At 37.4% G+C, this 23,823-nt stretch overlaps 1 protein-coding gene across 1 annotated transcript in view; it reads right to left on the bottom strand.

Annotated features, from left to right (window-relative positions):
- LOC136293346 (sodium channel protein type 2 subunit alpha-like) overlaps window positions 1-15,828 on the bottom strand; it is a 125,684-nt gene extending 109,856 nt beyond the window's left edge. Inside the window, exons 1-2 of the mRNA XM_066190010.1 lie at window positions 15,662-15,828; window positions 13,668-13,772 (exon numbers count right to left, since the gene is read on the bottom strand). The gene's annotated coding sequence lies outside the window, so the exon portion shown is untranslated. The remainder of the gene's footprint in view (window positions 1-13,667; window positions 13,773-15,661) is intronic.
- Between the last annotated feature and the right edge of the window lie 7,995 nt (window positions 15,829-23,823).

Raw genomic sequence — 23,823 nt, 5'->3', positions numbered from 1 at the left:
ACTTTTTTATTTTTTTTTTGAGTTCTTCATAAAGCAAGGACACAATCTAAAAACTTTCCTGAAAGACAAATTTTTCCATAATGCAATACTAGATACGGTGTAGGGTTCAAGTTTATTATCCACATGAGATCCATAACCAATGAATACAGTACTGGTAAAAAATGTCATTCCTCCCATAAAGTATATACTTTCCAGCTGGGTGCAAGTTAAAATAGTTTGATATTTATGTTCTTGTGAAACTAAAGTGCAGATGGATGTAAAATTTGTCATGAAGCCCAGAAAAAAAGACATCTCCAGGGTATTTTTTTTCTACTACAGCAGCCACATACAATTCAATATGTGCTACAGAGCATTTAGTTCTTCTAAAAACAGTGTCAGCAAAACTTCTGGGTTTCTTTCATGAATATTTTAAAAATGTTAATCAGGCTGAAACATGAATGTTCTTTAGCAAGAGGGCTGCACCTCATCACTGGAGGTTTAGCAAGAGGAAAACAGCACAGAGTTGCAGCTAAGTAGATTACTGCAACACTTTTATTGCACACATAACTGGATCAACATTTTACTAATAGAGTTAAATTTCAAGCATTCAAGAGGCCTCAAAGTCCTGACATTCTGGAGTCTCACACAGAATACATACACATTGCTGACATCGCAAGTGATTTGCTCACGGTACAGCTCAAAGACAGAAATCTGTACTACAATATTGTTGCCTGAAGGGTGTCTTTCACTTTCAACAACTCCAGAAGCTATGTCAGAGAATTTGACTGATTTAGAAAAAACAATTTTATAAAGTTTTACATTAAAAAGCACCTGTTACAGCACACGTGCTTAACATAAACCTGCAGCTAAGAACATCAAGTCCAGCAAAATAAGCACACCACTGGTAGGGTGTATGCACAGAGAATGCTACCTGACATGCACAACTCTACAGACCATACAATTGTATTTCTATCACTGCACAGCAGTCACTAATTTCAGTAACAGCAGCATTATTGAAAAACATTGCTTTGGCACACTGAATCCTATGACACCTACTTCTGGACTAAAACCCACACTCTTCATCAATGTCTTTTCCCTTAAGGCATATCAAAGTCAAAAATTGAATTTATGCTATGTTGTCTCTCTCTCCCACTAAATTATCTAAATATAGAAGTTTAAATTGTGATTTTTTTTTTCTTCTTGAAAAGACTACACATAACCAGCTTTCAGGTTTTTTCTTTTACATAGGAATTTCCTAATGCATCAAAAAGGAAAAAAACATTACCCATCCATTGATAAAATGGAAAACACAACATCCTAGGCAGGTTTTGTTTGTTTGTGCATCTCTCTCATATGAAGCCATTTTTTAGCAGTCATATGCTAATGACATGTTTATTTTCTGAATACTAAGTTCAGGCTCTTTAAAAACATTAGAGACACAGTCCCTAGGACAGGGAGCTCACAAAAGAATACTCTGCTCCTAGAGGATCTGGGCACACACACTCTGAGTGGCCCAACTGCTGTTGAGCCTTGGAAAGTATTTATTCACATAGATATAAATGCTTCTGATTACAGTTCTACTGAACTAATTTTAAACCACTCAAACACTCGGCATTTAAAAGCACAGAAGTTCTGGGCTGACAACAGTCCCAACTTCCCAACAGCTCTGCAGATGTGGCTGTTTCGGGAGGCACTGGTGACAGAATGGCTTTAGCATGAGGTGCTGGGACCTGTGTAGATGGGAGGGGATGAGGGGCCTTCTTACAGCACAGGATGTGTCATTTATATCAAAGGCCAAACACCAAGTCACTCTCCAGCCCAGTCTGGCTGGATAACGTACACCAAAACCAAGCAATCCTTACAGAAAAAGGTTTCTGGTTTCCCATGTGAGGAATGATGTAGTCAAAAGCATCAGACTCCCTGAATGCTGGGATGAGGGTTCCCCTCCTGATGTGCTGCTGCCCTTATTGGTGGGGTTGGCCAGTCATGCCCACCAGAACAGATGCAGGCTGTAATCTGCACAAAACAGCAGCACTGCCACACAAAGGCAGCCTCATCTGCGTGAGTAGGGGAAGGGCCTTCCATATCTAATAACCTCTGGCTAAGCTGGCAGGGGGTTTTTCACATAAAAAAGCTGCACATCCTTGATTGTTGGCAGTGACTAAACCCTTGTGCTGGTTTCAGCTGGAGTAGAGTTAATGTTCTTCACAGTGGCTGGTAGGGAGCTGTATTTGGATTTGTGCTGAACACAGAGTTGATAATATAGAGAAGTTTTGTTATTGCTGAGCAGGGCTTACACAGAGACATGGTCTTCTCTGCTTTTCCCATGGCCATGCTGGAAAGGAAGCTGGCGGTTCATGGGAGGCTGGGAGGGGACACAGCCAGGACAGCTGCTTCCAACTGACCACAAGGGATATCTCACACCATATGGTGTCATGCTCAGCATGTAAACCTGGGGGAAGAAGGAGAAAGGGGGACGTTTGGAGTGACAGTGTTTGTCTTCCCAAGTCACTGTTACATGTGGTGGAGGCCTGGCTGTCCTGGAGATGGTCGAACACCTTCCCATGGCCTGCCCGTGGGAACTGCTGGATGAATGCCTTGTTTGGCTTCGCTTGTGTGCACAGCTTTTCCTTTACACATTAAATTCTCTGTTTCCCAACCCCCGAGTTCTGTACCTTCTACCCTGATCCTGCTGGTGGGGCAGTGAGCAAGTGGCTGTCTGGGGTTTGGCTGCTGACTGGGGTTAAACCACAACAGCCCCTACTAGGACAAATGGCTGTCACACAAATAGGACCATAGGACTAGGAATACAAAATAAAAATTAACAACTTCACCTGAAAATATTATATATTAATGCCTTAGGTCTCTTTGACTTTTAAAAGTTTGATTGTGTTATGGAAGACAGACTTTTATTTTTAAATTCTTAAGATAAATGCTCTGGTGTATTCTCCCACCCACAATTCTCAGGTAGCTGCTTACCCCAGCCATGAACAACTTGAGCTGAAAGGAAAGTCATACTGACAGAATTATTACCTTTTTCCTATTTAGTATTCTCCCTATTAGTCTCCTTGCTGAAAAACCACTCTGAACTTAAATCTTATTAGAGAAAACAATGAAATCAGTATTCTGTAATAGGTTTGTCTGAATCAAAACATTTTGTTTTTCCTATTATAGAAAGAGGGAGTGCAGCAATAAATAAATAAAACAGGCACTGTGGTGGGGACTGCCTGCCACAGCTGACAAGGATTAGAAGACACACTCAAAGCACAGCTGCCTCAGAACAACATTGCTGCTGATCTACATGGTTTGGGAAGGCAAGGAATGGCCATAAGGGAAGCTTTGACGCATGCTAAAAAGTCCCAATCCTGATATTACACTCTTCTTGGATTTTTTAAGGTTTCCTTTCAATACCAGAAATAATGCTAATGTCTGAAATGATGTTCCCACGCACTCTAAACAACAGCCCTCACATTTTAAAACAATTATGAATCCCAGCAGGACCACTGGCTCCCCTGGGGTTAATAATATACCACTGAAAACTCATCACATTCTTCTAAAAATCATTTTCTTCCAATACAGATGAGGAGTTGAAAGCAAAAATACCATGGACTGGCAGTAAAAATGACAAAGAGAAGATTGTGAGGCCCTACAAATGAGTTCACTCATCTAATCAATTTTAACTCATGCCTATACAGTCACCTCACTGAGTCTGTGAGGTGGGAGGTCTTACAGAAAATGAATGAGACTGTAGATATTATTTCATGACCTGTTTAAAAGAGTATAACCTAAATGCTGCTAAAAGGTTAGGCTCATAATTCCCTCTACCTCCAGTTCTCAAAGAAATATTCATTCTGTGCAAGCAGAGACCAGAGAGCACTTTCATGTCTTCTGTGGCAGGCCCTAAACACATGTAATGCCCAAGGATTACCATCTCCTGTTAGCACTGTCCTTTTCTTCTAAGGAGGCTTTTCTGTAAGAGCCCACAGAGCACATCTTCCTTCCCCCTTCCTAGCACCTTAATTATCTCATGGTTATACAGAATTAATATTTCATTGGTGAGCTAACCAAAATCAATTAGTCATAACTTTGATTAGTAATCACAAAATGATTTGCCTTCTTAAGTCAAGAAGAAAGAAGTCATTCTCCTTATGAATTAAAGACAGATTACAAAAATTATGATTGCTTTTCTTGACAATAAGAACACATCAGGCTTAATTGAAGTTGTAAATTAATCTCATTCAGAAAAAATACTGTACATATGTGCGTATACTGGAAAACAGGTTTTCCGTAAGAGCGTTGCCAGCATACAAATACACTGTGACTTATGGTGAAATTATTCAATGAGAAAGTAGATGAAAGGAGCCAAAATGCCTGAGAGGCAGGAAAATTAATTCAGTGGCATTTCAATCTAAGTACCTTTCCAGAAGTTTAATGGAAAGACCTAGTGGACAAAAAAGCTCCCCACCATGACCATCTAGAAGGTGCACATGACAAACCCTGTCCCTTCCATTGAGATAGTTTCAGTAATGAAGCAAATTAAACTAAATGCCTTTATGCCCAAGGAAACACTCCTCTTTATGGGCAGGATGGTGGGATTGCTTTGGTTCTGGAGAAAAGTCAGTTAGCATTTTAACCTTATTGGAAGAAGCACTATGGGATCACACGGAAAAACTTGTAAGTCCATTTCACAAAAAGAATCAGGAATACAGAAAAAGTGACAAGAAGATAGTAGCTTGCATATTTAGCAGCAAGAATGTGTCTGCGTCAGTTCAAGGCTCACCAGGGCAGGCAAAACCAAATCAACTCAAAGGAATCCAACCCTTGTTAAAACATCTTACCCATGTTAGTACTTCGAGCAACTAGTGAAGAGACAGCCTGCTTTTGACATTTTCAAGAAAAAGCATCATACCTCTATACAAGAGTATCAAAACAAGCATTCATACTGGGTCAACTCTAGATATTACATTTGCATTCCGAAGTTGCAGCTGCAGTGTGAGCAATGTCACCACCCAACATATAAATAAAATGAAGGAACAATTTTTTTTAGATAAATATAAAAGAAAGTATTTCATTGATTTTACCATTCTCATGATCATGTTTAAACAAACAGAGCAAGCCAATAAAAACCATAACCTCTTCAACCATTCTGTCCTTCCTAGAAGGTCTAATCCTCCACTCTGCTTGGACAAGAAATTAAAACAGTGCACTAGAAGGGCTCCAAACTGTTCAAAGAATGATGAGAATATTTAATTTCTTCTTTTTATTGTTTGATTTTTAAGGTTGCTTTTCTGGGCACACTATGGATTAAGAAAGAGGTATAAACAAAAACACAAATTACATTTTATTTTCCAGTACTACGCTTTACCACTTACCTATATCTCATCCACTTAAGTGAAAAGTTTACAGGCAGAGAAAGGTAAATAAAACCCACCAGCAAAAACAACAGAACAAATTAATGACTTGTATGTGTTTTACTCAGCATTGCAGTTGATTTGGCTATGGCTTTTTCTGTTCAAGTACGTGATGTCATGTTCACTCCTCAGTAGAATTCCTCCAGGCCAACAATTGCTGGTATTGTTGTTACCTTCATTGAAAATGGTATTTGAACTGTCCACTTTCCCTCATTTTTTCCTTACAAAAACCTCATTATATGTGCCTGATACTCTGACCTGTAAAACTCACCATAATCACTCCCTGAAAACTTCTTGCTATGCTTATTTCATGAGATTAACTAATTTTCTACAGCTTCTGATTCTGCACATAACTGAAACCTGAACAATATAATATGGATGCTTCTGAGCGCAAATATAATAAAAAGAATACCGTGTTTTGCTCTAGCTTAATTTTTACTTCCAGTGCTTCGTAAAAGCTATTTGGAAAGATGAAGTCTCCTGGGGTTTTCTTCCCCTGCTTAGTCAGAAATACCTCTGAAAAAGTAGCAAAAATCCTTGTTCTCTCTTCAGTGCTTTAGACAGTATTAACACTATCTTCCCCAGAAAAAAATCCATTTATTTCTGCTACTCTTAGTAATGAAACCTCTTTCATTATCAGGGTGAAAAGTGTAGCGCAAAGACTAAAAGAAGAAATAAGCAAGCAGTCTTGATGCCAAGATTTACTCATATGATATAGTAAATGCTGTCATGTCCTTCTGATAGTGTTCTTGCAAATCCAATGGAGACAAAAGACAGAGAGGTTCCTTGCAGGACATCCTGATAGAAGGTTAAGGCATCCTGCAATGCATTTTCAAGTAGACCACAGAAAATATTCATAAGACTGAAAAAGATGTAAAGCAATGGACCAAAGCTGTTTCAGGCTACTTTAAAACCTAAAAGCTACCAGGCATTTGAAATACTTAAATCTCTTAAATAACACCTGTTTTTCTAAGTCATTGCTTGCCAATCCTGAGGCTATAAATCTGTTTCTTGTCTCTATGGTAAGGCCTATCTTTGTTAAGCTTATTACTTTGGAAAAGGGCTGCAGTCTTCTGACACAGTTGGCAGAAGAGCAGATGTGAGTTATCTGCATGTTCTCAGCACCTTCTCTTTCAGAATATCCCTTAGTATCATACTCTTAGAGTAAATTTTATTTAGACAACTAACTACAAGGTATCTGGAGTTTCTTTGTAGTCATAAGTTGAAAATACTGAATATTTCAGAAGTTAAAAAGAAAGAGGACACATAATTTAGTATATCTGAAACCTGTGTAAGTTGACGTGCCCCCTACTCTGCCATCATGAGACTCTGTCTGGAGTAAAAGCCCAGCTCTAGTGGATCTTACAGGTAAATAAGCAAAAATGTGTCAATCAGAGACAATGTCTATCTTAACACATTTCCATTTGTCTTTACCCTTAACCTTTTGCAACCACTTGTAAAGAGAGGTATGCAGACATTTACAGCAATATCCTATTCTATGAGGTCCCTAAGTACATCTGACAGCACAGGTTCACATTTGTCTCACATTTTATTTACTTCCTTGTTTTAGTGGCTTTGCACGGCCTTGGGCTTACAAGCTGAAATAGTAACATGACAGACCTATTTGTGCCTCTTGGGCATAGAACTTCACTGAAAGTATGTCTTACTACAGGGCTCCTACTACTCTCTGAAGGAACAAAAGCAAAAAAAATAATATTCCCCTCAAATCCCCAAACGTACCACATTCTTATTTGAAAAAATAAAATTTTCCACATAGTCCGCCCAGTGGGAAAATTTCTGTGATTAGGAGAAACCAGAGGAAGACCCCAGGCACTGATATGGACACTCTCAAGCCATAAAACCCTAGTGATGAGATAAAAAGATAAATCAGGTTTAAAAGAGGGAGAAAAAATAACAACCTTGTATGTCATACTTTAAAAGATTCCATCCTGACATGATCCATGACAAGATCTTATCTTCTCATCATGTCAGAAGTTGTTTCCCTACATTCAGCTGTTGTGATAGCAAGAGTGGATCAATTTATGTACTTTTAATCAATCAACATTAGGATATAAAAATCTCACTTCTAATGCAAGCATGGTCACCAATAGATACGCCTTCTCTGCATCATCAATTTTTTGTTTAACACGAGTTTTAGGTACATTATTCCACGTATACTCCCTATACTGGTAAAGTTATACACCATTTGCCTGCTCCCCAAGTATCTCTAAGTACTGCTTCAGCCTTCTAGCACCGGTTTCCTTTCTTGACATTGTCTTTAAGGTCTGTCTTGATACTAATACTTCATTCAGATCACTCTTCCATTGCACGGATGTTATCCAATGCACTTGGACTAGCCAGTCTTAGTCTTGGTACTGAGATTTGGTGAGTTGCTTGGGTCAGCTCAGGGCCTGTCCACAGTGATCTCTGCTTCTCTCAAAAAAGTGGGACTATTTATTCTCTGTTTCATACACAGTATCAAGTTTGAAACCACCCAATCATTTTCAAATTGTTTAATATTATCAAAACTGACAACCAAGGCTACAATTGTCTTGACTGATTCCAGCACACCAGACTGTAACACACTGAAGCTCGCATGTGCTGAACTATGGGAAGAATAAATGCAAAATGCATTTACTTCCAGGAGATAGTCACATGCTCATCATAAATATATTTTGATGCAATAATAATAAATATTCATATATTCAAAAGAGTAATACTGCTCCACTGAAACCTTTATTTTTCCTTATGAAGGCACATAGCAAACAATATTAAAAGAACAGAAGTAATGCAAACAATATATATTAGTAATACTGTCTTTCATGTGGAAAACTTGACCAGAAATTCTTCTCATGACAGTCTCAGACAGATGGAGATAACTACAGTATACTTGTTTCAAGATCCCTAAGTATGGAACTAACTTAGATGCAGCAGTATTAGGAATAAAATCAAGCATCAAACTGAAAAGAATGGCATACATCATTTCACCAGGCAGTCCTAAGAGACGTTAAATGCAAAATTAAGGCATCCTAAATATTTTTCTCTATAATGGGGTGTGAGTGATTAAGCACAGTGAGCTCTGGTCTCTAGAGCTTGAGGGGTGACCATCCACTGTCATGAGCAGTGCTATTAATGGATGCCACTGTCTCTGGAAACTACAGAAGGGTTATTTCCAGTGAATTATACTAACAGAATTATTATTAACAGTCATAACACATTCTTTCCAATTCTTTGCAATTTTTCAATTTGAAAATAACTGAACAATTAAAGAGTTATCCAATTTGAGTGAATCATACCATAATCCTGGGAATCTCACCCAGATATTTAACACATGCTGCCAAGGCTTGCTGTGCTCACAAGTTCACAAAATGAGACTGCTTTGTGTGCTGATTCATATATTCCTGCCAAGATGAAGCCATAACAGTTACATGTGGCTGTAATTCAGGGCTCCCAAAACACTGACTACAGCGCTGAGGTTGTAAACTCCTTGCTTCCATTTCACTGGCTCTATCTGTGCAGGAAATCCACCCCCACCCCAAATCCTACATTGAACTAGATCTTAACTCAGAACTCCTCATTTTAACTCAAGTATCAGGGTTGGGTTTTTTTGCTAAAACTCAACATTAAAACTTTTCTTTGGTGCACCCTCCCCCTGCAATATATTCCCAAGGACATTTATTAACAGTCAGCCAAATACAAATGTAGAACAGATGGTACCCTAAAGCAGACAGGTAATATGCAAATCTGGATCACCTTTTACCATAACCATGAGGAACAAGTTGCTGTAATTCATGCTGTGTCACAGATTTCTTTTCCTGGTTCTCTATAGAAACAAAGAGGTCTGTGTAGGATTTCTTTCCACTTTCACTTCTGCTAAGAACAGCTTAACCAAGAAAGCCACTTATGAAATGTACATAAAATAGCCTCACAATGACTTTGCTTGAAGACTTATCAAGAATTAAAGAAAACTGGTATTGATCAAGAAAATTCTTATTTTAAAATATAATCCTATTTTTAAAAACTATAAGAGATTAAATAAAATTTTCTTAAGCAAAAACTAAATGCAATAAATTGCTTAAGTTCCTCTGTAGTTCTAGTTAGGCTGTTCAATTATAAGAGTTTGAAAAGTATATAGGAGCATTCTACTGGTTCACAAGGATAGACCCAGGGGAGTGCGGAGAAATTATGGAGGTGTAGCAATGAGATGGATGATCCTCAGAACAGGGATTTCCTGCTCAGCAATATTTGCCATGAGCTTTCCGAACTTTCAGTTTAAAACACACCATGAAACAATTCCCTGTTGCCTTGTAGTCATCTAGCCATGATCAAACTTGAGAGAGGGAAAAAACCTGCACAGTGATTTGGCAATTCTATGTACTAACTACAAAAAAGTAAATACAACTGTCAAGGGCAGGATAGAGGAGATTCTGCACTCAGATTTTTACCCACCTCTCACTAAACACCAGACTGAAGCACGAGCCACATATAATCAACACGTAGCACAGTAAGTTTTATTAGAGTATAAGTTTTGTCACTATTTCGAAGGTATGGAGGAAAACTTAAAGACTTTTAAAATATTTTAAATAAATTTGTTATTTTGTACATTCTATGGTCTTCTGTTTTTAGAGTAAGATTTCTTATCATTTTTATGAGATACAAAAAACGTGGCACAAGAGTGAAAACAAGACGGTATCTTAGTGTACCCTTTGCTGAAGAGTCCTTTAAACTTCTATTGGACAAGGAGCTTTAGCCTGAAAGTCAAAAAATTACACTAAAGAAAGAAAAAACAAGGGTAAATCAAAGAAAACCAAGCATGGCATGCCAGAGCTGACTAAACACTTATTCCTGCCAGCTGGCCATGCAAGAGAACCTGAAGTTAGACAAGTAATTGAGAGTAGCAATGAAAAACAGGTGCTGCCTATGTATGAGTATTTTTATTATCTACAGCATAGTCCACCAAAAAATACATCCCTAAGGACACCAAGACATTTGGGGAGAGGTTGCAGAACATGTTCTGTCCCTGCATGTATCCTCCTGGCTGGCGTCCTTGAAGAAGGAGTTCTGGAGGCTAGGATGTGCTGAGTAGCACATGCCTGCCCACCAGGTCAGCAGCCCAGAAAACCCAGAATTCAGTTCTGCTTGTCCACAGTGGTGAGGTGGGCAAACGTCAAAAGGCAGCATCTGTTGACCACAGTGTTCACCTGCTTAGATGCAATTGTGACTGGGATGTGGACTGGGACAGGAGGGTAGAAAAAAGACAGAATAACAGCCCTGGAATATATCAGATGAAAACAGAGTGAAAGGGAGTGGAAGATCTTCAAAAATCCTTCTAACTTTTCTCCTGTATGACGCATACTCCGTACTTTGGTTCACAATGAAACTGTTTAAAAGCAATTCTGTTTATTATTAAGAAAGCCAGCTGCATTGGAACATGGTATCTTTAGATGGTCTAAATAATACAAATTGACATAGTATTTTATTAACCATTTGACTTATGACTTGCCAATTGTACTTTTTCTCCAAACCCTTCCTAGGTACCTAGAAACCAACAATTTTTTACTGGAAGGTGCTTTGTTTCCTGCCAAAGAGCACTGAAACAAAAGCTGTTGCCTGCAGCCTTTGCCAGTGCTAAGCAGTGTAAGGTGAGCACACACAGCACAGCCAGAGGTACGGCAGAAAGCATACCTTACCTCCATGCCTCACTAAATAATACATTGGCAACGCAAGCACGCAAGAGATTTGGTGTCTCATAACTACTGTCAGACGTGTGTCTATCAAGCCTCATGTTCGTTAGTCAAATGAGACCAATGAATTAGAGAATGTTTAAAATTGTCTTTCTTTAAATACACTCAAAATGAGTGCAGCAGAGTCACAACTGGAAAACTCAACTGAGAAGAACACAGTGGTAAGAAACACAGTGCAAATATTCAATTTGTGCATTTTTTGTTGGGTTTTTTGGGGGGGGTTGTTTTTGGGGTTTTTTTTTTTGCTTTTGTAGACTAGGCTGTCTAGTGGGTGGCCTGATACCGCTCATGTAATAAATGAAAATGGTGGGATAAAAGGAAAAAACAATAAGCATGTCTTTCCTCAATCCCCTGAATATGAATTATGCACTTTCTAGTCCTTGCTTATTAGGTGATAAAATGTGTTGATTTTGCTGGTAAGATAACAATGAGAAATAATGAGAAATTAATGTTTCAGCGTGATTTGTCTTAAAATACTGGAACCTTGTAACACTAACTAGAATAGCATCTGTCATAATTCAAAGTTGAAACAACATTTAAAGTTTTATTATTTACCTATGTGTATTTGTATCAGGATAAAGGTTGGCATGTTAAATGATAGCCCCAAATAATGTATTTTCTCAAAATATGACTAGGAATTTGGAAGTGCTTTACATTTTATAGTAATGAAGAACTGTTATTAGTTCTTCATAAACTTAGTCTGAATTGCTTTTGTTAAGAAGTGTCTGAAATGTAAATGAAGAAATGTTACAGATACTGGAGGCTCTGCTTACCTGCAGAAGAAACTGCAAGCTTTTTAAGCAATGGTTTCAGAAACATGTGCCCAGCTATTGTGTGCACATATAAAGAGTCCTAAGTAGAAGATAGATTATTTAGTAATGTAGCCAGTGAATATAGCAGTTGGACTACAGGATTGCTGTCAATCCCTTCCATCTGAACAATTTTATTCTACCCTTGAATAGATTTAGTGAAGAACTTAGGCAGATACTGATCTCCCCTCTATCACCCCTCTGCAGCCCCTCCCAGAATTGCCATAAAGTAAGGGGTCAGCTGCTTCTTGATCTGCAGCTTCCTCTGGATCCTGGGGGTTGTTCTTCAGTGGTTTGGGAAAAACAGTTGAATGATCTACAGTCTTCATTTGCAATGTGCTGTTCTTTCATAATTTATCGCAAGATATCCTATGAAGCTCATGTCAGGGATTCCTGACAGAGAGATTAATAGGAATCAGGGTGAAACAGAAAGGGAGGTCTCAGATCCAAGAGCTGGATAAAGTAGTATGGCAGATCACAAAAGGGACTTGTCACATCCTGTCCTCAAAATATTTTTGTTATGAAGGTCTTTTTTTTTTTTGTAGTGGTTTGTTTTCTTAGGGTGGGGTTTTTACGGAGTTTTGTTTTTGGGTTTTTTTGTGTGGTGTTTTTGTTTAGTTGGGTTTTTTTGGAGGGGGGCATTGGTTTTTTGGTTTTTCTGTTTTGGTTATTTTTTTTTTTAATTGAGAAGGAAATCCAGCTCAATATGCAGTGGCAAATGCCAGTTATTTGACAACAGACTAAAGTGAGGAGAGGACTTGCCAGTACAATATGCATGATGGTATCATCCCATGGGGATACAAGGAACTCTACTCACAAACAGTTCTACAAGTAAATCGTATTAGGTTCCTGTTTTTATAATTTCTATTTACCCCTTCACTAGTGAACAAATGAAGGAGTTTACATGTAAGAAACATTTAAGATAGCAAGAATTTGATGAAAATGCAGGTAGCCATTTTGCCAAAGGAATGCAGAGCAGAACTTACATAGTGTTCCTCAACAGCTTTCCTTGAATGTGTATGTTCACCTACTAATGGAATACACAGTCTGTGAACAGTAGAGAAGGGCATGTCTCATTGACAGTGCAAGAAAAACAGTACCAATTTAGTATCCTACTGTAAAGACAGATTTATCAACAACTTCTTGTTGATTTAAAAAAATTCCTGACATTTACTGGATCCTTGCAACTCATGAGTCCACAAAATCTACAGGCCTTCCAATAGCTGTTTGTTCAAGAAAAGTATACATTTATCATATTTATAACATGAAATGAAGAATTACTGTAGGTCTCTTATTAAATTAAGGGGAGAGAGATACAAAAGACCCCAGAGAAGAAACACACAAAAAAGAAAACCTACAATTTGACTGCAGTGTTTGAATGCTCTACTATCACCGGCCTCATAAAACAAACACATTAATGCAAAAGGTTTACAGGTAGCATTTACAAAGACCTACTTGTGAAGGTTATATAAAATTCTAGGTACTTTCTTCACAAAAATGCCATCGTCCATTTCTGCCAGAATGACTGCTCACTAACTAACATAATTTTTTCATACCGTAATCTTAATTTTTCTGCTTTCTGCCACAGAAGCACACTTGAGCCTCCAAACCAAAGAAAATGAGACAATGCTCCCTGCAAACTTTTAATTTCACTGAAACCTTTATCCTATCACATTGATAATTTTTTTAAAACATGTTGCTTATTTTTATGGGCTCTTACTTACCTGTTATGAGTAGGTGCGACAGGACTGAAAACATGACTGTAACAGACTCTTAAGTTCTGCCTTGCCACCAGTCCCAATCATGGGTGGGCTCTTATTATGCATCTCCTGGGAAGAGGAAAAATCACAGACACAGAGATCCAAATCGGCCCACATTTCAGCTAATTGCATAATGTAATTAGTCTATTGTCATCATGAGATAGTAAATCAAGATATGTTTGGGGGAGAAATAAATAGGCCATAGGACAAATATAGACAGCTGAGAGCCAAAAATAGCAGACACAAAAGAAAAAAAACTCTGATACTTGATAAAAGCAACAGTATCTGTTCTCCCTGTCACTTAAATAAGATAATTCTACAGACGGACAGTAAAATTTAAAAACTACAACCAGCACAACCATTAAGAAATTAGAATAATGACTAGGTCAAAGCCAAAATCTGTGCTTTTCTCATTGCCTCTATTTTCTTCCTGCATTTTCAAAAAAGGATAAGGCACTAAAAAGCTCAGGAAACAATTAAAATAAATTACAGTCCTAGATATCAAACATTCCTCAAATATTCTACTTGACGTGAATTACTCTTAGTATTCCACAGTGGTTGAAACTACTACTAACAAGTAAGGAAAGAAAGTGTTTTTGTTTTGGTTCTCCTCTCCTTCCCCAAGTTTCAGAGGTAGACTTTCATTAAAATACATATTTACAAAGCAACTGAAAGTCAAGTTTGGGCCTACATTCATATTTATTCCTGACACAAATTACAATGAAATCTCTCGTTTGGGGTGGGAATCCAATTTTATAAACTACTGAACTTCCACACAATTTCCCTTCATTCAACACACGCACATGATCAAATTTTATAAACTCATTTTATCCACTGTCTATCAGCCATAGGTGCCACTCTAGACAAGAGTAAAAGAAGCTACCATAATTAGTTAACAGTATTTTGAGAGCTGCAAGGGAGAAGCAGGTGCACTCCAAACTATTTTTCAAAGAGAGCATAACACATGCCCTGAAAAATTACTGAAACCAACAAAAGGACCCACCAGCAACAAAGCAAAATATAGGAGAATGTGGGAATTGCATAAGCACTCTCAAGCAAATAAGGAAAAGCCTGCTCCACAGTCTAAAGTCAATCCTTAGCATAAATCAGGAGCATTTCTAATCTACAGCTCTGAGTTAGGATGAACATTCTTGCAACTGTGGAATTCAACAGCTGTTCTTCATTTTGGGCCAGAAGCCAGACCCATTTAGGATCTTTGATGGAAGAAGTACATATGGTGAGAGAAGGAAGGATGTCGCTCTTCTGCTTGCAGGAAGGGTTTGGGAGACAGCTTGTAACAGTTAAGGAAAACTAGCAGGATGTTAACCATAATCACAATGTAGTTCTGCCAAACAACTAAAGGAGAAACAAGTCTTGGGCCAACTTCTGGCTATACAGGCGAAAACTGTGATTGAAGATACTCCTTTCCATATTGTTCAAGAAAGGTGGACTTTGAAGTCGCCTCTTAAAATTATTCTTGGAATACCTCAAATACCCAGCACTCCTCATATGTTTTTAACTCCTAAGTAAAATATTACAGACCACATTAATTCTGGTTAAAAAATTACTTTAAAACCCCAAAGTCCAACTCCCAACAATGCAGATTAAGTGAAACACGTTAAACTTATCAAACATAAGCATGTTAAAGGACAGCTACAGACAGCTACACACATACAAGAGTTCCTTACCAAAAGAAAGGGACTAATGAACTGAGATTTTAGTTATTAGCTGGGCTGCAGTTCTTGTTAACACGGCTTTCTCATTACTATTTTAAACTTACATTTTTTTTTACTCACATCTCCTTTAGAATAAGATGTGAAAACTTAAACATTTGAGTATTTGCTACACGGCAGAAAACATCAAAATAAAACCTGTTGGAAGCTTATTTCAGGAAAAGGGGAGCAGAATTCATCAACTGGTGCAAAATAACAGAATGGCATTTTCATTCCTGAACTTACCGTAACAAAGACAGAATAAGTCTTTGCGAGCACAGTCAACTGATCAGAAAGGTTGGATATCAACACTTCGCAATTTACCTGACAAGAGCTACAGTGCAATTAGGAGAACTACCCTGGGTTGTGTTTCCTGGCTACCCAAGCAGTCTCTCAGCTAATGCAGTAGCCCTTCTGTCTCCCAGCTGCTTTAAAATGCTATGACTCAGCCCACAACACAGACAGCTGTATCAGGTCTTAAAGAAATCAGCAGTCACCTGTCACAACACCTTTCATGCAGCACACACTGATTACCAGGCACTCATTCATTAACCCCACTTTGTTTGGAATTCTCACTAATTGCATGCTTGCTGCTTTTCCATTTGTGATAGACAGCAATTCTGCTGTCAAACTTAAGAATAAAATGTCTGAACATCACCTTCAATTCACTTTGTAATTTACATATTCCTCTTGTATGAACACATTGAGCCCTTTCACTGACTCTACTGGATCTGATCTTACTGGATCTCACATCTTCCACTGGGAAGTGGCTTCTGTCCCAGGCACCAGGCTATGTCCCAGGCTGTCCTGCAACCCACAAGGGCTCCTGAGCCACTCCTTGGTGGCCTCACTATGCACTGGCCTCTGACCCCAGGTACACGTTGCATTGGCAGGGCATGCTGGAGCTGGCAGACTTGCCCCTGCAGAAGGGCTCCGTGGAGCTCCTCAAGCAGAGATGGGAGTCTGCCAATACTGCAAGACCAGGCCTGATGTTTCGGCACTCGCCACTCCCACCATCCCTGGTGCCAGATAGGATTGCCCTGGAGAAGATGTCATCAGACAGCAGGAGGGCAGATGTGTTCAAGGAGGAGACCCTAGGTGGATCTCAGCTAATGGAGCATGTCCCCGTCACTGTGGAGGAGTTGCGGAGCCACTTTGAGGCACTGGGTGGTAGGAAGGTAAGTGACTGGGTGGGGTGGATGCCTCGAGGGAAGGAATGGAGAGGGGCTCTAGAGCAGTTTCCCCAGCCTGACACTGCCCCTCTGCTGTGCCCTGCTGGGAATGGGAAGCACTGGCCACAACTCCCATGGATGTCCTGAGACTGTTTGCGTCAGTTTATTAACAGTGGTTGTCATTATCTATTATATATTATCTATATTATTATATATTATCTATAGCTTTCCCCCTAATTTTATTGGTCTTTTTCATTTTAATGGTTTCTGACTAGTGCTAACAGCCAAGCTCTCAGGTAAATTAGTGTGCAGTTGTGTTTGGCTTGTGCTTTTAAGAAGAGGAAAAAGCCAAGATATATTTCACAGAATAATCTGAGTTGGAAGGGACCCACATGGATCATCAACTCTTAAGTTAATAGCCTGAGCACGGATCAACTACACAACCTTGGCATTATTAGCACCATGCTCTGACCAACTGAGCTAATCTCAGAGTCTCATATTATGGCTGAGAGAAGAATTCCCAAATGAAACTATTTACAAACACTCTAAAACTTTCTGAAGCATTTGCTTCTTATTTGTAGAGCAGTATTGATTCCCTTTCAATGAGAAGCTTACTGTCATTTTACCCGCTGGCTTTCATTGCCATTAACATGACAGGCCTGGTCAAATTGCAACCTTCATTAGGCATCATATTTTTGCATGAGAAACGTCTGTGATTTCTTTGAAGGATCTGGGGAGAAGCTAGACTTCTTTGAAACTTAAAAAATGCTTCATAGAAGTAAAGGATACTGAAAAGGTTAGTAATCTTAAATAGAGTGACTTCATTCGTTGTTATAGCTAGAAAGTCTTTCACCAAGCTTTACCTCTTCTGCATGAAAACTGAAATGCCCTTGCAAGGTTTGGTTGCTGATGGAGTATTTTATACCTTCCACATTTTAATTCCTCATTTTTTCGCTTAGCAGTTTAAAAACAAAAAGTAAAAAAAATATCCTCTTTGAATAACTTATACCTCACTTCACAATTAAAGACATATTAACACTTGATTTCATGTGTTCTTCTGCAGGTGACCCTGCCAGTCCATCCAGTCAAGTCATTTACCCATTTCATTTTAATGCCCAGGGTGATTTAAACATGGTTTTCTGGTCCAGAAACTGCAGTTCAGAATAATGCCTGCTGACAATTATATAATTCATACACAAAATTGAGGTACTAAAAGATATTATAAAGCTTTTTTATGTGAACAGTAAAATAAAAATTCATGTGATTCATGAAAAAATCTTTTCATTGGCTTTAAACATATATAACACACAAAGTAACAGGAACCAATAAAATAAAGGTTAAAATTTTATGGGGTTATTGAGCACTTTAAAGACCATATAAAATAGCCATACACTGCTTCTAGATGGCATGCTCAAACACTTTTAAGATGGAGACCTTTTTCCTTGATATTAGAAATTTTTTTAAGATAGTAAAATTAAAATAAACTTTTCTTCCTATGAAGCAAATCATTCAGTACTGCAAACACGATCAATCTTGTAGGAGCAAATTGGTTCTATTTTTAGTCTTCCTGGAACAAAGAGTTCTTTATTGAGTGAGAAAGAATAATATTTTGGACTTAAACGGCATTATTCTCTTGAGAAAACTGAAGACTTTTCTTTAAACAATACTGAAGATATTTAAAGGTATCTATTAAGCATTTGATGTGTATCAAGCTAATGCTGAAGGCCTTAGATGTTAAAGTTAACAGTGGTGTTTATTAATATTAATGATTGCTAAGTATTTCAGTAGTTAAATATTATACTGCAAGATAAAAAACTTACCATGAAAACAACAGCATTTGTGTTAGGATGCCTTCAGAAGACACAGCTTGACTATAGTTCTATCATCAAGGAGTGATTGACACAAGAAAATACTTATATCACAATATAATAAAAGGCCATGGAAAAGTTTCAGTGAACTGATTGCTTAAGATGCAATCTCTTTCAGCCATAGTACATTTCCATGGGTAGGAGGAAGGAAGAATGAGATGATGCATTTTCCTTGGATTTTTGTAGTGGTTTCACCCAGAAGCCATCAAGAACGTTAGAACAAAATCAGAAGCAGCAGTATGTAAAACTAAGTCAAAGCCTAAGAAATCACAGTGGAATCTGAAAAATTTAAACAAAATGTCTAAACAGAATGCCAGTGAACTACATCAGTTACCTCATGCACAAACAAATATCTTTACTAACTTTATACTCTGGAAAAGACTGCCAAATGTTGGAACCCTCCTTGGACTATCTCTTGACAAACCAGACTTTCAACACCAGGCCCATTTTATTACATTATTCCATAGGAAAACCAGGTTTTATTCTGAGGCAAAATACTGCTGATTAAATATTCTAAAATCTCTTATTCAGGTTGCACTTCCGCTGCAGTCCTGTTATTTGTATATGTACAAAATTAATAGAGAAAATCAGGTCAATTAAATCACGCTAAACCATAGAGTCACCTTTAAAGAACAAGATCAATCATATAAAGAACACTTCGCTGCTTCAGAAGTGAAAGATATCATTATAGACAGCTACAAATATATTTAGACTTTGCCCAATCCTATTTATTTGGATGAAATTAATACTTCATATTGCAATAAATAACACAAAAAGAATAAATGTCAGTAAATACCAAGTTCAGTAATTTTGAAGCCAAATCACTTAGTGAATTCAGATTACTTTGAATTCACCTGAGGTTATCCCAGTGAACTTGGATGTATTTCTTTCTTAGGAGTGTTAATAAGTTAGTAACCAACTCTAGGTTTGGAACCTTGTAATTTAGGCTTATTGTATCAAGCCTGTCCATATCTTTTCATTATTTAAACTGTTAAATAATCCCATTCTGTTAAAATGAAAAGTACCTTCCCCTTTTCTATAGGAAAATATGTTTCTTAGGAAGTAACAATATATTGAAACATCAATTTACTGTACTAGTGTCTCACTGATATGAATTAACAAGTTTATTAACACACAAAGGCATGGAAATGCTAAAACAACTAAGGCCTGTGTTTTCTGTAAAGTGATTATGTATGTTTTTCTTAAAATATGTGAAAAAATCCCAACTGAGAAAGTAATTTCATGCTTACTTCTTAGAGAAATCTATTCAAAGAACTCATTAAAACCATTCATTTAAATGATCTGGTATGTGGTCATTAAATTGTGTCCTTTGCTGAAAACATATGAACTGCTGCCAGAAAGTAAATGAAGGCAACTGATGTTTAAAGTAAAAGGTTAGACCTTCATTAAAATTGTCTAAACAAGCAAGATCTTTTTTCCCTTAGCACTCTCAGAAACATTTATATTAATTTAGCATAGCCACATAATGCAGAAAAGAATGGAAACCCCACTGGCTGTAGGTCAGTTTTGTATCCTGTTAGCACTTGCATCATTCTATTTTTGCTATGGATGAATGAAGGGGAATGAGTACACAGGATGGCCCCAAAATTCCCCTTGTTGAAAAGCTTGCAAGTAAGGGGAATGCTGAAGGGTCAGCCATATAGCATAGATGGATTAGATAGAAGCACACAGATGGATCTTGGCTTCATCTCTTCCTCAACTCATTCTTTTTGTGACACATGCATTCCCCCTTTTGTTTTCATCAACATTTTCTAATGACAAAAAATTCCAGAGGGAGAGACCAAATTAAAGGAATTTTAATTGCAGATCATAAAGAACAGCTTTTGGTAAATATTTTTTTTTTCCCTATTAGAGGAAAACTTTTTCCTGTGTTTTTAGTTTCTAAGTAATGTATAAGCTCTTTACACGTAACTTACAAATCATCTGAAGAAAGAATCCTCATCTCACGTTAGTTATTCTTATTTAACTCATCTCTAAACTGGCCTGGCTTCTCACAGTTTGGAAGATGTAATAAAGTTTTGCTTTTCTAGAAAGTGTACATGTTGTCAGACATCTCACTGGCATTTACGATACTTTACACTAGGAAAAACAGCTGTTCTAATAGTAAAAATGAAGCTTCCCAAACGTCCTTTGTTCACAAACAGTTCCCCAAACTATTACAGTATGTTATGCTTGTGTGTGTATATATATATAGACACACAAAGGTCTTCTATAATGTACTGCTGCTCCTCCCTGTTTAATCAGTGAATTGGCACAGAGTCGCATCCATCCCAGTTTATCACCTGCAGTTCTTCAGTTCCTGTGAGCTATTTTCTCCATGTTAGTTACAGCATTACACTCGTTGGTATAACTATGCAAAACTGGATTTGAAATGGGCACAAATGACTCACACTTGGGACACATCAACATTTCAGACCTTCTCCACCACCACACCTGTTACTTAGTTTCTCTAGAGATCCCTGCAACTTGTTTCACTACTTGCCTAATTATTAAGCAACTATGCTTCAGTCAAACATTTGAAAGTGTTCCAAATAAAAAGTGATAATATTTTTCTTTAGCAGATCCTTAAGAGCACTTTTATTCTTCCACCTTCAATTCAGCTTTACCATTTTGTGGTTTATATGGAGGTGTGGACAACAGAGGAAACAACTGGTTATAGAATCTCACCTTATGGGATCATCCCCTCTTCCTCACAGTGAGAGAAGCTACTGTTTGAGCTATGGCAGCAATGAAGGTTGCTAGAAAAAAAAAAGTAGGACAGATCAGTTGGAAAATCAGAACTTGTGTGTCACCAGTTACTTACAAAGAGTTAAATTTTGTTTTAATTTAATCTACATATATGCATAACTAAGCAGGTTGCATTTTTATAAGCAAGAGGATGGAATGGATAATAATCATATGCCCTCAACCAAACTTTCCAAAGGAAGTCTTCTTTATGCTAAGATTTACTAGATACTGGTTTATTGCTTTGTAATGTTCTTCTTGTTTACTGCTTATTCACCATCCACGAAGATACCTAATGTATCATGTGCTGAGGATGACGGTGGCTGATTTTTAGGATCACTTGTCCTCAACAAATTGCAATGATTTCAGGTGTGGGTCTCATTTTTGTCTGATTATTCTCTATGTTTTCTGCATGATTCTTAAAAAGATTTCTTGTCTGTCTGTTTTTTCGGCTGTTGTTATTTTAATTTAAAGAGGCAATTTTCATCTGTTATGATTAGTTGAATCTTTTGTGGAGTACAGTTAAGTAACAAAAAAAAAGTATTTTAACAGTGCATCAAATGCCATTTCCCAGGATGACTGAATTTCCTAGGAAGGCAGTCTAAAAATGAGTTATTTCTGGAACAGAGAAGTATTTAAATAGGACCATTTAAAACCACAAAGCACATTGTCTGTAGGAGATTAGGTCCAAATTTTTTTAATGCTGTTAAACACCATAATTACATGGTAACATGGCCACAGATATCCATACAAACTTGAATACATATCCAGCAGATTAACAGGTACTTTAGAAGACTAGAAAACTAAAAGAGTGTATAACACAAAAGACTTTTTAGAAATAAAAGGCTTCTGACAGTTTTTGAGATTTCCAGGACTTCTACCTGTATCACTGCAGATATGACAGAGTTTTGCTTTTAAGTCTTTCAGTAAAGATCATTGAAGTTAAAGAGCAATATCATTTAATTTTGTGCTAACTGAAGTTCTACAGATGAGCCTGTAATTTTGAAACAGAGTAAACAGAGAAGAATCTCATTCACTTCAGGAAAACTGAAATACAGAAAAGCATCAGGTTGGGTTTTTCTTTCAATATGCTAGCGTTGTATTATAAATCTATTTGTAGAATAGAAGTGTCTGTGTTTGTTTCTACATGAAACACATGAAAGGATAATAAGATGCATGGAAATAAATACAGCCATGTTTCCTTTTGTTCTCCCTCATTTTTTGGAAGGATTTAGAGGAGTGTGATTTTAATTTTTTATTTTAATTTTTCAAAGTGCACTGTGAGTGATGGTGGTTGCAAGAAGAAACTAGATTTTGCAACTAGCTAACTTCATTTTCAAAAAATGGTAATTTCATTCCAAACAGAGAGGAGATTTGATATTTTCCATATTTCTTTAGAGCCTGATTTAGAAATTACCTTCTGCTAATTTCAGGGTTATAGCAGACTGACTATTCTTCGGCTCAGAGTCTTCAGAAGGCAGAGAAAAGCAAAGCAGCTCTGCCTTCATATGCAGATGCTACCTCTTATGTGACTGTGTGTCATTAAATAAGAACACCAAGAGGATGGGGAACTGAGGAATATGACACTTACGACTTCCTAAGAAAGGCACAGGCGCACACACACACACACAGAGTTATGAAACTATTCTTTAAAGATGTAATCACTTATAAATTATTCAAAACCTGGGTGTTGTAGAAATTAACGTTTTTAAATCTGCAGGGATCAGTAAAGTTAAAACCTTTTAAATTAGAAACAAATCATCATGTGCATTGTGTTTTGTACAGTTTGATCTTGAGGGTGAAGGACTGAGTTTTCTAGGTCATCAAAAAAAAAATTACTTCTTCCCTTTCTGACACATAAGTCAGTAAATACCTCACTTTAGCCAAGTCTATTTTTGTTGTACAGTTTCCAACCTATTAACCAGCAGCATCAGAGCTTGATAACCTCTGTGGGAAACTGACCATAGAGCACTTGGAAAGGCAGAGCTCCTTTCCACAGTCAGTGGTGAGAAAATGATGGTTGGAAAAGTATGTTTTATTCAAAATATGTTCTTTCACTTCATCTCCACATTTGGTTTAAATTTAGTTCGTAATATTTTATAGACAATACTTCTTGTCCTAAATAACTTCTTGAGTATTTGTCAGAAAGAACAAATCTCAAAATATTTTCATTGTCATTCTGTCTGCTCTGTTTGGAACATTTTACCAGCCTGTGGTAGCTTAATCAATTCTTGAAGCATGAAAGTGATGTGGAAAGATGAGAAGTAAATATGTCATTACAGCATGTCTTTGGAAACAGCACTTACAGGAAAACATAACACTGAGTCGATTAGGAAGGAAATAAGCTTGTGACCTAAAGCCTGAGAAATCAGGCATACAGGTGCTGGTATGCAGAAGAGAGCATATCCATAAATTAAACAAGAGTGAAAGAGACATTGCTTGCAGAGTACAACATGTAATGTGTCAAATGAACATGATCAAGTCAATCGAATAAGCATCTGCACCAATACTCACAGTTAATATTTCAACAGGCGATTATATATGTAAAATAAAATCTCCAATACATCTATCGTGTTATCTGTCCTCCAACCTGAACAGCATTTGTGAGAAGAAACCATTAAAA

The sequence above is a fragment of the Chamaea fasciata genome, unplaced genomic scaffold (assembly GCF_029207755.1).
Source record: "Chamaea fasciata isolate MVZ Bird 193981 ecotype frontalis unplaced genomic scaffold, bChaFas1.0.hap1 SCAF_8, whole genome shotgun sequence".
NCBI lineage: Eukaryota > Metazoa > Chordata > Aves > Passeriformes > Sylviidae > Chamaea > Chamaea fasciata.
The sequence above is the reverse complement of the archived record's forward strand: the minus strand, read 5'-3'. Positions and strand labels throughout refer to the sequence as shown.